General features: G+C 45.2%; 1 protein-coding gene across 4 annotated transcripts in view; it reads left to right on the top strand.

The window, feature by feature from the left end:
* LOC138568706 (schwannomin-interacting protein 1-like) overlaps positions 1 to 21491 on the top strand; it is a 358435-nt gene that overhangs the window by 10623 nt on the left and 326321 nt on the right. For 2 of the 4 annotated variants that reach the window (XM_069646488.1, XM_069646500.1), the window contains exon 1: positions 9747 to 10276. The exons of 1 other annotated variant lie outside the window; for it this stretch is intronic. The gene's annotated coding sequence lies outside the window, so the exon portion shown is untranslated. Of the gene's footprint in view, positions 1 to 9746; positions 10277 to 21491 lie in introns of those variants that run through there. One more of the 4 variants, XM_069646512.1, reaches the window with a different exon arrangement.

The raw sequence follows: 21491 nt of genomic DNA, 5'->3' as shown, positions 1-21491 counted from the left end.
CACTCAGACCCAAGGTGATAACTCCTCAAAATCAGAGTGCAACCCCTCTGAACACGAAGGAGCAAGTAAAAGACTTACAGGCCTCTAATAGGGACGTACTCGAGCCACTTAACCATTCCCTGAGAGGGGTCGACGCCTTTCTAAACAATGAGGATATGATGAACATTACCCAACACCTTACAAACTCACCAACATTCCCTCTCTTGGAAAACCAAGAAATCTCTGATTCCTCCGTAACTTGTTTACATCCACAACGACATCCTAGTGAAGGAACGGAGCCTATAGAATCCCCATTTCTTACCCTTGAAGAACGAAGACATCGAACGATCATGAACAGTTACGACCCAAAAGAGCATCTCCCTGGGGAACCTTCGGTTAAACTCAATTTAGATCCCATCCTCAATCTCAAGAGAGCACTAAGCGAGGCAGCCACATACAGAGGCGGACTATCGGACATGAAGCCAAAACGCAGAGAAGTCCCGGGGTATACCGTTCAAAAGCTCGACAGGAGAAGCCTCTGATAAGAGATAACACTAAATTACCCCGAGGACGACCTACAAATCCAAAACTGAAAAATACCACATGAAACCGCAAATCCGATGGATATTAAAACTTGAGCAAGTTCCTGACAACCGCGACAAAGTGACAGTAAACAGAAGAGCAGTCATTGACTTATTCAGCCATATTCCAAAATTACGATCAGTGAAATCGGCTGACTTACTGCTAGTCGATCCAAGCCACCGTGGCTCTCAAGCGATTTCACATTTGTACATAGTGTGATCAACAATAAATATACTTCTAGGTTCTTCACTAGAGGACTTACTAACAATGGGCTACGACCTTATTGAATCCACGAGGGAAATAAAATCACACAATCTCCGGGAATACAAAGAGACGCAGGAGCATGCCAAGGCAACTGATCGATCTGGCATACCATGCCAAAATCCTCGATCCTCTCCGAAGGAAACCAACATAACTTCCAATTCAGAATTTAAAGAAAGTTCTAATAAAGCAAAAGAAACAACGTCGACTACAAGTCGTCCTGCAAACTCATCAAAATCGGTGTACAAAAACTTAAAAGTTCCTGACTTACAGGTCAAGACCAACCTCTCAAAAGAAGATTTGAAAATTCAAAGAAAAGTTCCGAACGAGCATTGCTCTAAGGCAACTACATCTCCCTCAAGTTCGTCACTACTCTCAATTTGGTCATGGCTACCAAAAGCCCTAAAGATAAATCAACAGAAATAGCCACTCAAGAACAAGATCTACTGCAACAAAAGTGTCACTTTGAAATCCAGTGATCAAGATCGAATAAAAAGGTGCTCATGGAACACTGATGGATTTCGCCATCTGACAGCACCTGGTTCCATAAACCTGAACGACTATGATATCATCTGTCTGCAAGAGACATGGCTTCTCCGACCTCCAATTTTGGATGGCTACGAGACCAACATAGTGTTGGCCAAGAAAGGTCACTCAGGTCGTCCAACAGCAGGCCTCCTCATTGCAATTCGCAGTGGACGAGGATTAACTGAAATACAAAAACTGAAGGAAACCAATTTCATGCTGATGGTGAAACTAAATTGGCTAACAAGAGATGAAAACACAAACAAAATAACGACAAAGACAATTCTAGTCGTTTCAGTCTAGTGGAACCCAGCCACCATAGACTGTTCAAAATTCATCAGCACTATTGAACAAGAATTCGACCAAGCCCAAGTCTCCTACCAACCGGACCACGTAGTTTTATGTGGAGGCCTCAATATTAACTGCCAACCTCCAGCCATAGCTGCAACATCCAAATCCAAAAAAACGCCAACTGATCTGAGATCAACTAAATGGCTAAATCTGATGAATACCAGATCACTGGATAACCTGGACCAAGTCTTCCCGGACCCAAACAGACTGCCCACATGGGAACGAGGGAACTCAAATTCATCAATTGACCATATATTTGTTTCTCGTTCCTTACTTCCACACATCACCTCATACACGGTGGTCAAAACATTGGAAAGCGATCACAATCTCTTAGAAACTACCTGGATTTCGAACTCCCCAATTTACCAAACAATGACTGCAAACATCGAATTAACATCGCAGGGAACAAGACTCAGGATGACAACAAAAGGCCATAACTTCTATATCAGCATTATACAAAGATAGTGGCAACTAACCATCAAGGACGGATGTGGATTATACTCCACTTTTGACCACCTTAAGAGTCCCGCAGAAAAAAAAAAAGCCAACAACGACAGATCAAAAACACATTTACGACAAACTGATAGCTGAAAATAAAACGAGACCTAAGGAAAATAAAAAGACAGGCGCTGAAACTTGATTTCCAGCAATCTTCTATCATCTTCAAAAGAGCTGTGAAAGTCTATAAATCATGGCTGAGGGGACATCGACACAAACTTTTCCAACAAGACGCTGAAGACGTCCTCAAGGCTATCGCTGGAAATCATGCCAGAGACTTTTGGTCATTGCTCCACTGAACAACACCAGGTGCTCGTCCGTGCCAACTAAATGGAATTGGCCAATCGACTTGGGAAGTCCACTTTAAAACCCTCTTCCGGAGCCCTACAACTTTCGACCCAGCACCGGCAATTAGCGAAGCTCCTTGGATTTGCCTGGACAACACCGAAGACATCCAAGACATGATCAAAAAACTGAAACCATTGCGTGCTCCAGGTCCAGATGGAATGACCAACTTCGACCTGAAATCACACCCCGAAGCTTGGCCGCCTCTTTTGAGCCAAATTTTTAGACGCTGCTCCTCCACCAAATCCATCCCTCCATCTTGGACACGTGCAAATGTTGTCCCTATTTACAAAAAAGGAAATAGGTCAGATCTAGTCAGCTACCGTCCCATCGCCCTTCTGGACCCTATAGGTAAACTGTTGGGTCCCTCCTTCTAAAACACTTTACCTCTTGGGCCAACAAAGCCCCATGCCAGGATAAATTGCAAACTGGCTTCAAAAAGAACTTGGGCACAAACGCTAACATCCTAATATTGAGCTCACTCAAAAGTAAAGTTCTGGAAGGCCGACCGCGTCTGTTCATCACTTTTGTCGACCTTACCCAGGCGTTTGATAAAGTGGACCGTGCAAGATTGTGGCTGAAACTTACCCAATGGAAATGCCCACCCGATATCCTTCATCCGATCAAGGCCCTTTATATCAACACGTCCATGCGGGTCCGCCTCAACCAACAAGGGGCTCTATCGGAAGAAATAACAACGGCAAGAGGTGTCAAACAGGGCTGCCCTTTGGCCCCGGCCCTGTTTTCGACCTACTTTGGTGACTTCTAGGAAACAGAAAAATCGGTTCGAGCTTTCCCTCCAAAGGTAGGAGGCGACCTGATCAGTCGCCTTCTATACGCCGATGACCTAATTCTTCTGGATAACACTCCAATAGGCCTTCAATGCCAGCTAACTAACTTGAAACAGTAGATGATGACAAATAACCTGGAAATTAACGAATCAAAAACCAAAATGATGGTTATCGGAAAGACTGTGAAAAAGAAAGAACAAATTTGCCTTAAATTGGCCATGTCAACAATCGAGAGAGTCACCAATTTTAAGTACCTTGGTGTTATATTAGACAGCACACCCAAAGAAAAAGCGATGCAAGAGGCCCTGTACACAAAAACAACTAATTTGGCAACCTAAGTGAAAGCAATTGACTTCAAATTCGGCAGATTTTCAATCATTCCCGTCCGAGACTTTTACAAAAAGAAGGTGATACCATCTTTGACTTATGGTGCAGACGCAATGCCGAATCTTCCCCCAGAATTATGGCCTAAACTTGAAGCAATTTTTTGGAGAACAACCCTGGGCCTTCCAAAAACCACACCGATAACATTAATCAGACGAGAACTGTCCCTTGCGTCCCGAAAAACATCGATTGACTGTAACAGTGTCCTGCTTTACCGGAAATGTATACAGAAAGATACTCCCTACGCTTACCAACTGATAAGCAAGGAACTTCGGGGCTTGGATCCTGCCAAATGCTGAGAAGATGGGAAACCAAGAACTTGACCATCTTAAACTCAGTAGAATGTGACACGGAAGAGCTTATAACAAACCCAGTCAGGGTCATCAAAAAGAACAGAGAGCTGAATTGGATCAACACAAATGAGACGGCTGCCAAATATAAACTCACCAGTCATCTCCCTCCTTTCCTCAAGAAACTGGACACTGTTCAACCTTACCTAAAACTCTTTCCAAATAGGTCGGCGCAAAACTATTTCTTAAGGATCCGATTGAACCTTCTAGAAACTAATGAAATTTTAGCTATTCGACAACTCTCACCATCCAACTGCTGCCGAATTTGTAACTCTCCCACTGCAAAGGAAACCATCCGTCATCTTCTCCTGAACTGTCAGGTGACACAAGCCATTCACTCTACTTACTTGAAAGATATCTTCTCAAACTTTATTCTTCAAGACGAGGAAACCTGTTGGAACAAATTGTTTGGCGGCGACAAACAGTCATGGCAGCTCGCCACAATAAACATCATGCAACACATCTTTAATGTGATCCTCCCTTCGAAGACCCAAACTATTGTTCCACCTGCATCTCCAAACTAATTCTAGTCATCTTTGTGCAGATTCGCCGGACGGACGAAGTGTCGAAGTGTTTCTGCTACCTTAGTGTTCTTTTGTTAAAAAATCTGTATAGATTACAAACAAATAAAAAAATAAAATAAAATAAAATAACAATTTCACAGGCCTGTGTTTTGGGTGCATTTAAGGCTTTAAAATACAAAAGAGAAACCCAGATAAAAGTCTTTTAGAACCCCTCAGTTAGAATGCTGGTACTTCTATACATCCTTGAGGGTGGCGACAATGAAGCTGGAATAATTCCAATTTTGCATAAAACGCTTCTATAACATATAGTTTTTAAATATTGTCATGTTGAGCAATGTTATTTGTGTACTTTTCAAGTTCTATAAAATGGGATTATTTTAGTTCGTGGTAAGAATTGAAAAAGAAGACTGTAAAGTGCAGACATTCCAAAACTGCAAATCTCAGTGTCGCATTTTAAGAAATGTGTGATCCTGGGAATCACGTTTAATCTTGGATTACCTATTTTGTCAAAATTGCCATTCCCAAAACCTTTTAAGAGTGATTTAATTCTCAGGATCTTCAATAAAGCCTCACTATTGAGTTCACTGGCTATACTCTGTAATGGGAGGCATTGAAATATTGCAACCCACAGCCACGTGTTCCTTTGCTCTCTAATGGCAACACTCCTTGAAAACCATATCCCTCTTCTAACCTCAGTCAGTCTGTGTACAGACACATTCCTGGTAGCTTCTAATCTTCATCCACTGCCTATGCTATGGTACGTGAGGCTTTCTCCACCCCTTCCAGACGGTCTCCTGTATCCATGCCTGTGCACTTTTGCATTCTGTGAGGCTGCTAACATGAGTTTTGCTATCCTGGATTATGTGCACCCTTTACATACAGTCTGCTTCCTGTATCTATACTATGGCCTGTGCGACTTTCTCTGTGCTGCTATTGATTAAAAGGGTCCCGTACCTATGCTAGAACACGAGGAACCTTGTTGTGGACTAGGAATGGTGCCCTTGAAATGCTACTTGTTTATCATTGGGATTACAGCCAGAATGAAGAGGGTAATGGGATGGAAACAGAGTAATTATGCGTATTATTATTGTTGCGAGGCAGTGCATCAAGCTATGGGTTGTGATCTCGACAAGGAGAGTGCAAACAGATATTCTGGATCCCTTCATTCATTTTGCTCGGTGGAGGTGTACCCACAGATGTCTGTGCCCCAAAACTTCTTAAAATGGCGATGGGTTGGCAGCATGATATTAAATGGCAATCATTTTCTCCTCTAAAATAAGTTATTTTTTCTGTACAATTCAGCCAATAAGAATGCCACCCTATTTGCCGTAGGCAATAAGCCTGGAAGTGTTTTAGTTGTGGGGAAGGGGTGTAGGTGAGTAACAAGGTGGGTGGAGTAATGCCAATAACTACCACATGCCCCCATACCATAATCACGAGACCAGACAAATAGGTAAAGTGGAAAAACGTTGGCCACAAGCTTTGTTGTGGAAAGAGCTATGTGTGAAGAAAACCAACCAAAGAAAACATAATGATAAAACAAACCAATTTTGGAGAACAAGGGATCAGGTGAGCGGGGACCTTACTCCCCCGTAGGGCCAACTCGAGGCTGATCCCTGCCGCCCCTTATACTAAAGCTTGTGGACCCGGCGTGTGAGCCGTGTCCGGTTTATCTTCTGTTACTTCTTTTCTTCTTTTATGTGTCATTTCCCAAGACTTTAATTGCCAGTCGACTCCTATGAATAGCCACCGGTTTTCTTTTTTATCCCAGTTTGTTTCAACTTTTCTTCTTAGTGAGGCGTTTGCCTTTTTCTGTTCTTTTTCGTTTTTTTAGTTATATTGAGCCATGTCTGGTTTAATTTCTGACACTTGTAAGAGCTGGTCCTATAGCCCAGCGAGTCGGTCAAATAGCACAGTGAGTAGAGCACTCGCTTTGACATCTGGCAGAGCCTGCTGACGCAGGTTCGAATCCTGGCAAGGTCAAACTCAGCCTTTCATCCTTCCGAGGACGATAAACGAGCAGGCATAGGTTCATTTTTGAAATGTATATTTGTATCCATTCGGTATTTCCGTTATATTTCGCCTTCTTTGATTAGCCACTGACTTCCTTCTCTTGTACACCATGTTTCCTTTTTTATATTGCCTCTTTGCGAGGTATTAGCGTGTTGAGGCCTTGCATTCTTTTCCAAAAATTAAGCCTTAGTTAGATAGACCCTTATTTGACTCCATTTGTTTCCTTGATTTTAATCATCGTCTTTCCAATTTTTTGTTAGCCTCTTGCGAGGCATTAGCAGTTTCTTTTATTTATTTTTCAGAGAACTAGACTTCTCTAGTGGCGCGTGTTTTACATTTCTACCCTTGCCCCAGCGTTGACTATCGTATTGTGTCATTTATTACTGGTGCTACCTACACCTGGCACTGCTTATGTAAGGGAGGGAGGGTGGTTTTTTTGTTCCGTTTTTGCCCAAGTGCCATTCTTGTGTGCACAGAGCGGCAGTGCACGTGTAAAGGGGAGCAATGGAGGGGCTGCCTTGTCCTTCTCTGTTATAGTCCCAAAAGGGAGCCCCCTCCTTGTTGCATCAAAGGATCAAAGGCCTGTGTCTTCCCTTCTGTCTGGAGGGGAGGAGGGCCTTTGATGTAACTGTCAGTGGCAGACAGGCGTGTGCTACTTGTCCCTGCCACCTTCAGCCTGCTTGGGCGCCCCGTAGTCTGGGTCCCTTTTGTTCCTCGGGTCTGGTGGCCCACTCTGTGCAAACATAGGTGCAAATGGACAAGTACCTGATAGGTGATGCCCATGTCCACTCCCCCTGCAAACCCACCTCCCATTTTATGCCCCTGAGCCTTCCACCTCCGGAGTGGGGGAGAGGGGACATGTAAAGGGGCCATGGAAGCTCTGGGAGCGGTTTGCTGGGTGCATGCTGTAGCTAGGAAATAGTTCCTCCCTAGCAGCGCTGGGCAATGGGCTGGCTCCAGCCGGGTGTGAGATATGGCATCAGAGGTCTTCCCCGGATCTCGGACCCCTGCCTGCCTCAGCCCTGACAAGGCTTTACTGAGCCCCCAGCTCTGCAGAGGAAGGCTGGGGGCTTGGTGATCTAATCTGCTCTGTGCTCTTTTCCCCAGCCTTCATTCACGCATTTTCAGGTTGAATTTGCTGAGCCTATTTCCTTTGTTTTGGCCTGAAAGGGACACCACAGGAATCAATGGGCCATGTAGATCCCTGGGGTGGGAGGCATCACTGTTAAAGGCAGGCTTTCTACATGCTGGGCTCACTACTGATTTACAAAAGTGCATCTTGCACTTTCATAGGAAAGAAAAGTAATTTCCAAACTCAAAACTTCTGTTTAAACTTGCATTCACTAGTTTTCTTTGAAATGTGTTTATTTTTTTTGTTGGACTACCACACAATTTCCCGTAATTTGTGTGTCCCTTCCTATCTGTTTTATCGCAGGTTATATCTATAAAAATGTTATATGCTTGCCAAAGTGCTTAATCACAAATACATTCTTCTGTTGTGCTGACAGCAGTTAATAGGATATTAAACTGTGTGTTCATTGGTGCCAACTTTTGATTTTCACTACAGGCAGTGCTTTAAGTGGGCCTGGGCCCTCCAAAAAGTGGGGCTGAGCCGGGGCACTGCCGGGGCCCCCCAGTCCCACCTTAACATTGGCGGGATGCATTATCCCGTCACGGCCGCAGCCTCGACGGGAGCTGCGCCTGTCATGAAGTCAGGCGAGCTGACAGAAGTGCCAGCCAGCCACAGCGATGCTGAGGCTGGCTGCCACTTCCGTCAGTCATGGTAACTGCCTCTGGTGACCCCTCGTGCGAGAGGTCACCAGAGGCAGTTACTTTCCCTTTGTTTCCCCAGGTTGCCGAGGTGTCTTTAACCCTCGGCGAACCTGGGGATTCCTGGACATTTTTCGAGGTTTATAAAAGACAGCTTGAAAAGTACACAATTCAAGCCATCTTTTATAAAGTTTTGCCGACTGACAATTTTGTCCGTAGTCAAAGTTTTATAAAAGATGGCTTGAATTGTGTACTTTCAAAGCCATCTTTTATAAACTCGAAATGTTTAAAAAGATGGCCTGAAAACTAGGCAAACCGTAAGGTATACAAACAAATATATATACATGTTATATATCTGTGTGCGTACCTTACTATGGGATGTGTACTTTGCAAGCTATCTATTCTAAACATAGAAATATATTATATATTTCTATGTTTAGAAAAGATGGCTTGCATAGTACACAAACCATAGTAAGGTACGCATACAAATATATAACATGTATATATATTTGTGTGCATACCTTACGATTTGCGTACTTTCTAGGCCACGCCCCTCCCACAAGCCACGTCCCCAAATGAGGGCCCCCCTCGATTTCTTACCCCACTTAAAGCCCTGACTACAGGGGCAGAAATACCCCCACCTCTGCCCTGAGTATAACCAGCCCAACCCATACCCTTGCCGAACATATTTTATAGCACTTGTGTTTAAATAAGTAATTGCAAAATGTCATACGATTAACAACCTGTTTTTAATATAAAACATCTGAGCAACGGTCTCTCAACCTGCTGAGCTACACTGGTAGCCTTCTACTGTACAGCGTGTCTTTGGATCCCTTAATGCACATACAATCATTGCATTCCCAACAGTATTTTCGGTACACGGCTGCCATGGAAGTGATTTAAAGTGGAATTGATGGACAGTGTGGAGTTTGGAAAGAATCAGCAGGAAAGAAATTGCACCACTTTTTAAACTAGTATTTTGAACTTTTCCATTGAGCAGAGTTCAACTGCCAGCTCCGACCCCTCCTCCAAACTCCGTCCCCAGGCCTTCGTGGGATCCCGCATGTGTTCCATTTCCTCCACTGCGCCCTGAGGGCGATCAGGGGGCTAGTGTGGTTGCCTAAGTGGTGTCCTATCCAGCTTCTGGCTGTCTAGCGCCATCACTTGTCGGTATTTTATATAACAGAAATAAAAAAAGAAAATGCATCCATCATAATGTGAGTCAGAAAAGGGGAATTCCTATGACCGACCGCGCAGTTCTCCTCCCACCCCTCTAGGCCCTTCTTTTCTTTCCCATCTCTCCTCTGATCCCTCACTCCTCTTCCCATGCTTGTGTTATCCGTCGCTTTCACTCGCTTCGTCTGCCCCCCTTTTCTCATATCCATAGTTCCGGCTCCCGTTCCTCATGCTCGCCTCTCTCCGTTTTAACCGCAAGCGTTCCGCTTTCTGTTTCCTCTCCTGTCTACGCCTCCTCTATGTTCTCCTCCCCTCCTGATCCCACCCTTCCCTCCGCTTGTCTCCACCCGCATTACAGCTCCACTCCGCCCCTTTCTCCGCCCCATGCCCCCACCTCTTCCATACTCCCCTCTTTCCGTCTCCCGTCCTCCCATGCCCCCTCCTCGTCCCAGCCATGTGTGCCCCTCTCGAACGATCCCGAAGGCGCCTGTTTTACCTTGCCCTCCACACTGCCCCCATGCTGGCTGGGGGGAGGACGAAGCCACTCAGGCTCTAGTTTCAGGGCTGAGCGGGATGAAATCGGACACCCCGCTGAGTTGTACGTGTGATTGGATTTGAGTCCTGTGGGCACAGATACAGCCTTGTTGTGTGTAAACATCCAGACAGTTCTGGGGGAGCCCCTGCCTCTCCAGATGTGGGTACTGTCTGACCTCCCTGTCTGTTCCTGGTAAGTGCCTGGCGGTGGCTGTGCAGCCAGACTGCTGGCATTGTTACCTATGGCCTCAGCCATGCCTGCCCTCACCTCTGCCTGCCCTCGCCCCTGTCTAGCTCTGCTCGCTCTCTCTGTGTGCCCTCGCCTTCTCTGCCTGCCCTCACCTCTGCCACATCTTGCTAGCCTTACCCCTGTCTGTATTCAGCCCCATCTTTCCTAACTCTGCGCTCGCCTCAGTCTGTCACCACTTCTATCCTTTCCTCTGCCTGCTCTCACCTATATATCCTCGTCTCTTTCTTTCTGTCTGCCTGTCCTCAGTCACTCCTATATGCCCCACGATTTCCCTCTGCGTGCACACAGCCATGTCTACCCTCACCTCGGTCTCTTCACCTCTTTCTGTTCTTACAGCTGTCTGTCCTGACCCTCTCCCTGTCACTGCCGGTTCTCACCCCTGTCACTGCCGGTTCTCACCTCGTTCTATCCTAACCTCTGTCTGCCCTTGCCTATGCGTGCCCACTTACCTGTTTTCACCACACTCCGTGCCTCGGTCTACCCACATCTATCTGCCCGTGTTACCTGTTTCTAACCTATTCTGCCGTCCCCTTGGTTCCCACCTCTGCCTCACCTCTACATTCTATCTGACTGCTCTTGCCTCTATCTGCAGTCTGCCTCGCCTCTGTGTGCCCTCACATCTCACTGTCTGCCCCCATGTCCTCACCTGTCAATATTCGCCTTGCCATCATTTCCTCATAATGCCCCTCCCCCTTTACCCGCCCTTTTCTCCCTGCCACCACGACCTGTACTGGAACGCTGCCCTCACCTATGTCGGTAATTGTCTACTTCTGATTGCCTGCCTGTCTTTCTTCACCTTTGTCTCTCCCCACCTCTCCCAGTTACTGCCTATGTATCTCTTCGCCTCTTTGTGTTCTTACCTCTGTCTGCCCTGTGCCGCACCTGCCTTTTCTACCCTACCCTCCACCCGTCCTCGCATATCTGTTATCGCATGCTTCCCCCTGCCTCTCTTGTACCCCTGCCTCTCCTCAGCTCTCCCTGTCACTGCCCGTGTCTCTCACATTTCTATCCTTCTCTCTCCCCGCCTCTTTCTATTCCTACCTCTGTCTGTCTTTTCTACGCTACCCGCCACCCGTCCTCGCCTATTTGTGATCGCTTGCCTTTCCCCACCTCTTTCTCGCCTCAGCCTTGCCCCTCCAGACCTGTCTTTACCACTGCCCTTCCTCCCCTTTCTCCTTTCCACATTGTCCTCCCCTGTTTGTCATTACCTACCCATTCTCCCATCTGTCTCCAGCGCTTTAAGTGGGATAATAATTCGAGGGAGGAAGGGGCTGTGGGGGGCTCTAATGCGTCGAGATGCAATATTTGGGGTCAGAGCCTAGAAATGGTCTTGCCAGCCTCAGATCCCAAGTAGTTGTAAAGCTTTAAAAGAGGAGTGCTTGTTAAACCCGCCAATCGAGTTTACACATATGAAATGATGAGCACAGATTCTGGTTTAAAAGATTTAAACATGGTTAATGTGTGTAAAAATGTTGACCACAGTAAATGCATTATAATATGAAACAGAACATCAAATCAAAAGAGGTCAGTACGCAATGCAATCACACAGTTCCTCTGAAAGAAACCAATTATTCGTACATATTATTTAAAGGCATTCTAATGATAATACATTCATACACTGTGTATCAAAAATCAAACAATGCATTCTCTTATTTCCCTTTCTTGTCTGAGCATTCCTAATTTGACATTTCTTTAACTGATGCTGTGATTCAAAACATTACTGAAGGTGACATCTACTAGCAAAGAGTAATATTGCCACTCATGTTTTTTAAAGAAATTTGGTTAGGAAGGTCAGTTCAGAGAGCCCTGGCTCAAGGACAATATTTGGAGACTGCCGGGGCTTAGCCCGGGCTAGCCCTGGCTCACTTAAAGGCCTAGCTATAACCTTGTTTCTTTTCGTCCTACTGCCTGGCCTCGCGTGTCTGTCCTGACCTGTCTGCCCTTCTTTGCTTGCCTTCATCCCTGTGTGCCATCCCCTGCCTGGACGTTGCTCCGAGTTTGCGTGCCTCTGTTCTAATGTCTGTAGCTCTGTGTCTTCCTTCCAGTGGCTGGGCATGATGAGTCTCTTTTTGCATCTGTCTGTCTTCCACTCTGCTTGTTCTCGCCTGTCTTTCCCTATCATTGCCCGCCCCGGCTGCACGCAAAACCCCAACCTTCTCACTTCCGTCTGATATGCTTACTGATGTATGCAGTTTTCTGCTGTGCATTCTGGTTGGAACGTTGTGTCTGAGGCTGCAACGCATATGCATTCCGATAAGTGACATGCATCCTTGCCTGCAGTCCCCGTGCATTCCTGGTGGTGCGCTCACGGTATCCGCGACTGAAATCTTTGTACAGCATAGATGGTGCATTTTATCTGGTGGTACAGTTCTTATGCATTCTGTTTGGTGCATTGTACCTGGGACTGAAGTCTGTCTACATTCTGGTTGGTGCATTTTGTCTGGTGCTGCAGTGCCTGTGCATTCCGGTTAGTGCATTTCGTCTGATGATGTATACTGCGGGGCTTGTGGTTGCTTGGCTACGCTGGGCCTGCAGGCTATGTAGGATTGTTAGTGATGCTGAGCAAGCACGAGCCAGAGGCCTCTCAGGTTAATCGGCTGCACCTGATACGCATGGATTCATTGCTTAGAGCACCCGTATCACTGTCACACGCATATCCTGGGGATTAAATGACAAAGCATTGCTCATCACTCCTCAGACAGAGCGACAGGCCTCACACTACCCGACCTCCATCGGAGGGAAGTCATTATGTGGCTGCCCGACCTTTTCTCAACTCAACTCCCATCAACCCTAGCCACCGCATTCAGTGTTAAAGGATCGAGGGAGATGTAGTCCAAAACCCCCAGAAGGCCGCATAATAAATAAGAATGGATAGTTGCTCAAGTCAGAGAGGATGCCTCTTTTAAGGGGATTGGCCTCGGGCAGCTATCCCTGGATATCCAGCAAGGCAGTAAAGCACCTGCAACAGCCGCAGCAATTAGAAGGAATCCGGGCGCACTCATCACCTGTGCAAGATACTGAAGAAATACCGAGGGGTTAAATGGGGAGGGGGGATTGGGGGTGTGTGCTAGATTAGATTATATCTGGGACACACCCTTTTCATTCATCTCCTTCCCTTAACCTTGATTGTGTTTCCTCTCTGCAGTCCACCAGCACTGCCTCCTACTGCTAGGCAGCGGCACCAACACACAGCATCACAAGGCAACAACAGGACAAAAGTCCTACAGATAGGTGTGTCTGGGGGCTGGACTTGCAATGCCGAGGAAATTGGCTGCAGAGGACATCGGGTCCCAGCAAGGCAATAATGCCATTTCCCTTTATTGAATGGTGGTGTATCAGAAGAACATATCTTCCCTTTCTGGGATGCGCTTGTAGTATTATTTTCTATTCGTATATTGTAGAGTACACGTCCTACAATGCAAGGGGACTGGTTGACCAGCTAGCACCTACCAAAGGACTACTTATGATCTCTGTAAACTCTCCCGCTGAAAGGAACATGCCAAAAGAGCATGTGATAATACCACCTGCTTTTAGTCATTGTTGGACACTGGCTTGCAGCCTGCTATTATGCATGATGAGATGAGATCACATAGGTAGTTCAAAAACCAAATCTACTTTTTAGCCATCAGTTTATCATCGTAGAAATGGAATATACATCTTGGAAACCCCTATTATTTATGTACACTTTTCTTCTCTTAAAATCATGTAAATATTGAGTGGTCACCTTGGGCTGCGTGTGGTCTCGGCTTTCAGATGCAAATGTGTCTCAAAACAAATATGGGCAGAAACGTAACACCGGAATTATACCCTTCCTGGTGTGTTCCGCCCCAGAAACTCTCACTTATATGGAACCCTGTCCTCTTCTACCGTTGGTGACTTAACGGGGGCTGAACCCCTCGATAAAAAGAGGTCCACTTGCGAGCACCCTCAGCTTGTGCCTTGGACACCTCCATGCTAGCACCTCTCTTGTATGACCCGTGAGCGTCTAACTGGTGTCTCTCTTGTGGGATGAGAAATTGCAATCACCAATGTGGTTCCAGCAAAAAAAGTAGCAAATGTACTAAAAACATGACTACGTTGGGGCGATTTCCCTAAAGTTGAGTCCTAGTGGCGGAGTGGCCTGGCTCCTGCCCACCTTCGTACTGCCATCTCTCAAGCGCCAATGTGGGGAGAACAATGGGGTTGCCTGTTTATCCCCGGGATCCATTACCTTTAGAATGGAAAGCCCTGTGCGTGTAGCCTTTTTTAGAGCAGGATTACACTGGAACACAGTTTCGGCTTTCATAGGCACCGGACATTTCAAAGGGTCCCTTTGTCAATTTCACGGGGGTGGAGGGAGGTGTGTGGCTTTTCCTCCTGGCCGGATTTCTCTGAATCACAAGCTCCTGTTCACAAAAGACCCCAAGGATTTCCATCCCCCAAACTGGGCTTTGCCTAGAGGCCAACAGAAGAAAGAGTCGAGGCTTTTCTAGTTCTGGCCCGTGCTTTGGGGGACTCCCCTCAATTGCCGCAGACAATTTCCACACAGGCCGCTTTCTTCACAAGTGTCCTGTGGACATAGGGCCGTAGATCTTGCTCTGGCCCCCACTTCCCGTGGTCTGAAGTGTTGCGTCACTGTCAAATTATTCTATGCCATATTTTTTACCTTTCCGTTTTCATTATCTCCCCGAAAATTAGAATAAGGTTTTTTTTTCTACCCACTTTTTTTCTAATTTCTATTTCTGGAAATGACGATTCACTACCTCTTCCCCACCGCTCCCTAAAATGTCCTGTACACACTTATTCTAAAAAATATGTTTGTCTATTTTACATAACGTTTTCGTCTTACCCTAGTCACCCCTTAGCCGGTTCGCAATGTCGTCATGTTAGGGTTACCAAAAGTGTATTATTTTCATTAGCATGGCTGATGCACCCAATGCACCAAATAAGATTTTGAAGTGGGGAGCCTTTTACTCAGGATTTTGAAGTTGGGATTAAAATAATTTCGTTGGGAGGAAAGAAGTCCTAGCGTGGCATCGATCGGCACTCAGGGGTGTGGAGCAGCTGGTCCCATCAAGTGTAGGATGTTCTATGATCTCCCTGAGTGCACCGACCATTAGTGGAGTAGTCAATTCACCGGGGCACTTTTGGAGTCGCGGAAGAGGCATGTGCAATGCTGCCGCAATGGGTTGATCACCCAATGTGTTACACCTCCTACAGAGCGCACACACTATCCGCTTCCAGTACAGGTCTGGGAGCTGGCATAGATACTGGAAGTGTATCACTGTACAGTTAACACTACATCTCCCCCTGGGGCTGATATCTCGTGGGCGAGTCTGCTTAGAGGTGTCGATGCATGCCATTTTAGAAATGGTCTTTCCTGCCATTAGATGGAGGTGGATCTGTTTTGTTGGACACAGTTGTTGGCGGCCTGATCAGTGCTGCATGGAATGCCCATCTTGAGAAAGATGGGAATTTTACTGTGTATGCTCTGACGAAAGTCTCCTTTGCCGCTTTTGTTAAAACATATCTAGTAACGTAACAAAATGAAACAAGTGAACAGGAAAAAGCCTTTTCCTGGACTGTAGCGTTTTATCACCTTAAGATCTTTAGCCATCAAATGTTTTTAGTTGAACAATTAAGAAAATGTTGCCACTTACTTAGGAGTCAGACTTGGGCAGCATTACCAGCAGGATCACCTCTGCCTCAATAACCATGAACTACAGGTCTGCCTTGCACCACACTGCCCACGACCAAGATGCGCAATTACAGGTCATCTTGATGGAGATGAAAACCTTGTATTAACCAGATTAAGAGACCAATTGCACTGTACAAGATATGAAGATATGAAGAAGGAACTGAAGGAGATAAATAGTCAAATGACTCCACAGATGGAACAGATTGTCGCCAATGAGCACCACGTAAGCAGTGTGGAAGACAGCTGCGGCACTCTCGCTCCTCCGTGTGCATGTTGAAGACCATGAAAACAGATCCAGATTGAAAAACATTTGAGTATCAGGAGTACTAGAAAAAACAGACAAATCAAATCTGTCTGAATTCGTTTATGAATTAAACAATAAGGACCGGTCCAAGTAGAACAAATGGGAATTGCTTTATAGGCTCCAGCAAAAAATGTGAAACAAATTTCACATTGTGTTATCCATAAGTATATTTATTCATTTATTTTAGCATTTATAAAGTGCACACAGCCCATGGGCAACAAGGCACTAGGTACAGAATTACAGAGATACAGTTGTAATGTTGGTCAGTGATACAGTGATGAGGACAGGTCGTTAGTTGAAGAGATGGGTTTTAAGTTTTATCCTGAACAGGTAGTAGGACTGTTCATCCCACAAGTGCAAAGGTAAGTTGTTCCAAAGGGTTGCAGCTTGAACTCGGAAGCTAGAACCACCTGCCCTTTTGCAGTCAAATCTGGGTGTGGTGAGACAGTGTCTGTAGGCAGATATATGGGCCCTCGCTGGGATGTGTCTCTTCAGTTTTCGTGCAAGCCATAGAGGTGCATCGTTCGACTGGCAGCGATGTACGATGAAGAAGAGCTCAAATGTAACTCTGTCTTTGACCAGGGGTCAGTGAACAGCTCTTCTGGCATCCAAAATGTGACTGTTCTTACAAATGTCAAGTGCAGCCCTGAAGTCGTTGTTCGGTTTTATTTGTAGTTTATTTCTTTCAGAGGTGCTGCATAGTAGTGCATTACAGTAGTCTAGTTTGGAGCCGACGAGAGCTTGGCAATTGCAAGCCGATTCTTGGAGGACAGAAATGGTTAACTATCATTGATGAGCTTTGTAGCATAGCTTGACGATGAAGCAGTGTGGATGAATCTAGGTAAACACCCAGTGTTTTTCATGGATGTGGCAACAAGGATTTTGTGACCATCAATGATGAAGGCCTTGTATGAACGATTTCAATTTGGCCAAGTGGGCCGATCAGGAGGTTTTTCTCTTTGTTGAAACAGAGACTGTGTGAGGCCTTCCCAGATTGTATAGATTCCTAGATAGTGTTCATTTTGAGTGTATCTTGTGTGTGGTCACTGGCGAGGGGAATGAGAACTTGAGTGTGGAATGAGAATGTGAGTGTCGTGAGCGTTGTTTGTATACAAAATACCTAGTGAGTCAAGGTGGTCAAACAAGGGCTTTATGTAGACATTCTACAAGGTGGGTGAGATACAGGAGACCTGGGGTACTCCACAGGAGATAGTTGTGGGGCAAGCGACTGCATCGCCAGCAAAGACTCAGGTGGTCTGTAGGCCAAGAAGGATGCGATCCATTTGACAGCACCCGGGGAGAAGTAAGCTGCAGATGTAAGCTGATGGCAGAGTGTCTGGTGGTCAACAAGGTCAAAGGCTGCCGAAAGGTCAAAGAGTAAGGGAGGGAGAATTTCCAACATAAGTGGTATCATCCAGTTGATTCTTAAGGTGCAGAAGGGCAGTTCCCATCCCATGTCTTGGGCGGAAGCCCGATTGTTGTGTGCTTAAAATGTGGTGGGACTCGAGGAAGTCCTTAATTTGGAGGTAGGCGACTCTATCAATGATTTGCAGTAGGAAGGGGACAGTGGTGCTGGGCCGGTAGTTTGTAGGGATTGCTGGGTCGAGGGTATGTTTTTTGAGTAGCAGGGCGATCGATGATTCTTTAAGGATGGATGGGATGGAACATATGGCGAAGGAGGAGTTGATGATGGCAGAGATGAGAGGAAGCAATGGTTCTGTGCATTCCTTTACGATGGAGGCTGAAAGCTTTGATGATGGTGGTGAGGTCAGCAGTGCTTATAGGTTGGAAATGGAAGAGGGGGATATCCTTTGGTGGTTCGAGCTGGAAGGTGGGTGGCACAGTGTTTAGAGTGTGTGATTTTATTTTTTATTTTGGCTTGCAGTTGTCATTTTTCCCATGAAGTTGTGTTGGACGTTGCTGCACCAAATGTTGTCTTTCAAGACTGTGGATTGTGGAGCAATGGGGGATTCTAACTTTCTGAAGATATGTCTTATATTATTTCCTCTGTATCAAGCAAACCAAAACATAATTAAAATATGTTTTTGTTTTAACTCCAGATCTCATTAATCTAATCCTTTACTGCATCATTCTGTGAGGTTAGTACACATATATGTGAAATACACACTACAAAAATAGTATTTCTTAAATTACAAAACAAAGACTGGAAGGGTACTTCCACATTTATACAACACATTTTTATATACAGAATAAGACAATATGTTATGTCTGCACCTACATTTCTTACACTGTCTTAAATGTTCGGTCACAGGGCTCTTATACTCTGTGAGCCAGGGGTAAATCCCTTACTGATGTCAATAGGACATCCAGCATGGATATAAACAATATGTTCATGCTGCGTGTTTCGGCCTTTTCATGGTGTATAACCATTAAGTGCCTTAAGTTTCAGATGGCCTTCATCAGGACGGAGAAGCAACACTTTCTGTGTGTTCACCGTCTATTCGACAATCTGGTGTGCCACGCCTTAATCCTCTCTTTTCTGCTTGTTCACAGTATCACACCAGAGATGCGTCTTTCTAAGGGGTTGCTAGACATTTAAATTGTATGTTTTTTTTCATTCTCCCTTCATTCATTTTTCAGTGCAATTTGTGAAAAAATAACCCTCCGAATCAATGGAACAGCCTCTACGCCTGTTTTCACTAGCATCTGCAGATTCCCCGTCGCTCTGCAGCCCATTTGTCCTAGAACACCGTCCTTTCCGTGTGGATGGTATACATTCCCCTTTTTTTAATGTATTTTTGATACATGATTAATTTATAGACTGCTACAAAATGATCTTCAAATTGACAATGCCAAAGAACATATTATATTATCCTCACCAAACTTTTCAAAAAAAGTATATGGCCCACTCTGAATTTGTTTGCAAAGTTTCGTGAGGTTTGGTCCAGGAAGGCAAAGTTATAGGGGGGGCCCCAAAATGTATTTTTTTCCCATTGACTGAATGGGGAAAAAACTTTGCTCACTTCTACAGCCCAAACTGCTGGACGGATTTTCACCAAATTTGCGTCAGGAGTGGCGGCTTGGTCCCGAAAGCGTGCTTTTGTAAATTTGGTGAAAATCCGTCCAGTAGTTTTTAAAAAAAGAGAAAAAATAGGTCACAAAAAATTAGTGATATCTATGTCCGCTCCGCGACACATTTCCTTGTTCGCTCCATGGACAGGACACCGATTGGCTAATCGGCTTGCGTCATGTCCGCGGATTGGCTGGAATGAAGCGTGAGGTGCATCGTATTGGTTCGATGCGCCCGCCATCTTGGATCTGCAGACAGCGCGGCGGCAAATGGGGGTGAAATACAACTTTGGCAAGTGTGTTGGTATGTAAGAGTGCTTGGGGAGGGTGGGGGAGTAAGAGATGGGTCAAATGCTGTATTTGTTTAGGTGGCAGGCACCCCTGATGTGTTCGTCATGTCCGCGGTCACCGCGGCTGTCCCCAGACATAAAAAATGCACTTCCGACTCTTTTACTTTAGTGTGATATTGGTTTTGGGTTGTTAGTACAGCGTTGATTGTAATTAATATCCTGTATAAGTAGCCGATATAGCACAGTTAACATTTCTGATTCTATATAAGTAGCCCATATAGCAGAGATAAAATGTTTGATTCTATGGGTGTGCTATACTGCGGTGGTTGTGGCCAGGGCCTAGAGTCTTGGGTGCATGGCCTACAACCATGGCCTAAAGCAGTACCGGTTAAACGATCTGCAGCTTCATAGCAGCCACATTCTCTATGGGAGAGCATTTTTATGCCTAAACTGTAACATTTCTGAGACAGTGTTTTGTCCGATGATAGGTAATTCCAGAGGTCTTGCAACTGTTTTTCTGCTTTGGTTAAGTAGGCTGTAACATAACGTGCAACTGCAGTGGAATTGTCTGCAATGTACTGCACATCTATGTTTGCATTCCATTAGAGGGCAATGATTGCATTGTAATCATTGATATATTTTGCTTCTTCTGTTCTTTTTATGTAGTTCTTTTTATGCAATATGTGTTCTTAGGTGATTTATCTTTAACGTGAAGTTATTCACTTCACCTGTTTCTGTAACTGGTCTAGAGAAACCAAAGCGGCATTTGGTGTAATATTTCCCTTTGTTTTTTTATTTGCAACAACAATATTTCCCACATTTGTGTCTTTGAAATTATACAATTTGTGCATGAAGATCACTATTTGTTGCTTCTGATGGAATTTCACAAATTACATATTTTTCAATAAACTGTAAAACAGTGGAATCACTGGCCCTCATTACAAGTCAGGCGTTAAGGGTTTAACGGCGCCGTCGGCGCCGTTAACCCTTAATGCCTGATTCACACTTTAACGCCTGCTTTTTGCAGGCGTTAAAGTCCAAGGCGCTAAGCGACCTTGGTGCTAATTACGGCACCGTAATTTACGGTGCCATAATAAGCGCCTTCCCCATCCCCATTATGCCCTATGGGGCAAAAAATGGGAATGGGGAAGGGCAAATGGTGAATGGGGAATTACCACCCCACTCACCTTGGAATGGGGCGGTAATTCCGCCATCCACCATGGCGGAATCCGGCATGGACCATGGTGCTCGTAGCACCATGGTCCAACGCCTGACTTGTAATGAGGGTAACTGCCTTGACCACATTTAGGAGCATCTTTAATCCATAAAAGCATGTGGATATGTGCTGCTCCTCTGGCTAGGTATTCTTTTCTCCAAAAGAAGTGTTGCACTTCTCTGAGGGGCGAACAGTTTTATTACAAATAAAGTGTAGCATAGCAATGAAACGATGATGGAAATATCTTGAAACATTAACAGGATCTAGAGAGCAAAGTTCTCCAGGTGGTAGTATATCTATGTTTGCTTTGTTTTTGTTTGCTATGCGTAGGAAATCGTGTAAATCTTCCCATGCATATTGTGCACAACTTAATGTAACAAACCAAGTGGGCGGGCCAAGGTTTCTTATCATACAACGTAAATCTCCGTGATGTCTGACCCAGTGCTCTTTAGTACCATGCATGTTTGCTAACAGATTTGTAATGCTTGATTGTAGAACCTCATCTTTTTCGTGCACTTTTTGTAGTAATTGCGTAGCTGACATATTTTGAGATTGGGTACCTAATTTCAATGTGTGTGCAACTCCGTAGCATAGAGTTGCTAGTTCACATTCAAAGAGTAGGTGGAATATGCATTCCCAGA

Source organism: Ambystoma mexicanum, chromosome 1p (genome assembly GCF_040938575.1).
Source record: "Ambystoma mexicanum isolate Mex_15411 chromosome 1p, UKY_AmexF1_1, whole genome shotgun sequence".
Lineage (NCBI taxonomy): Eukaryota > Metazoa > Chordata > Amphibia > Caudata > Ambystomatidae > Ambystoma > Ambystoma mexicanum.
The sequence above is the reverse complement of the archived record's forward strand: the minus strand, read 5'-3'. Positions and strand labels throughout refer to the sequence as shown.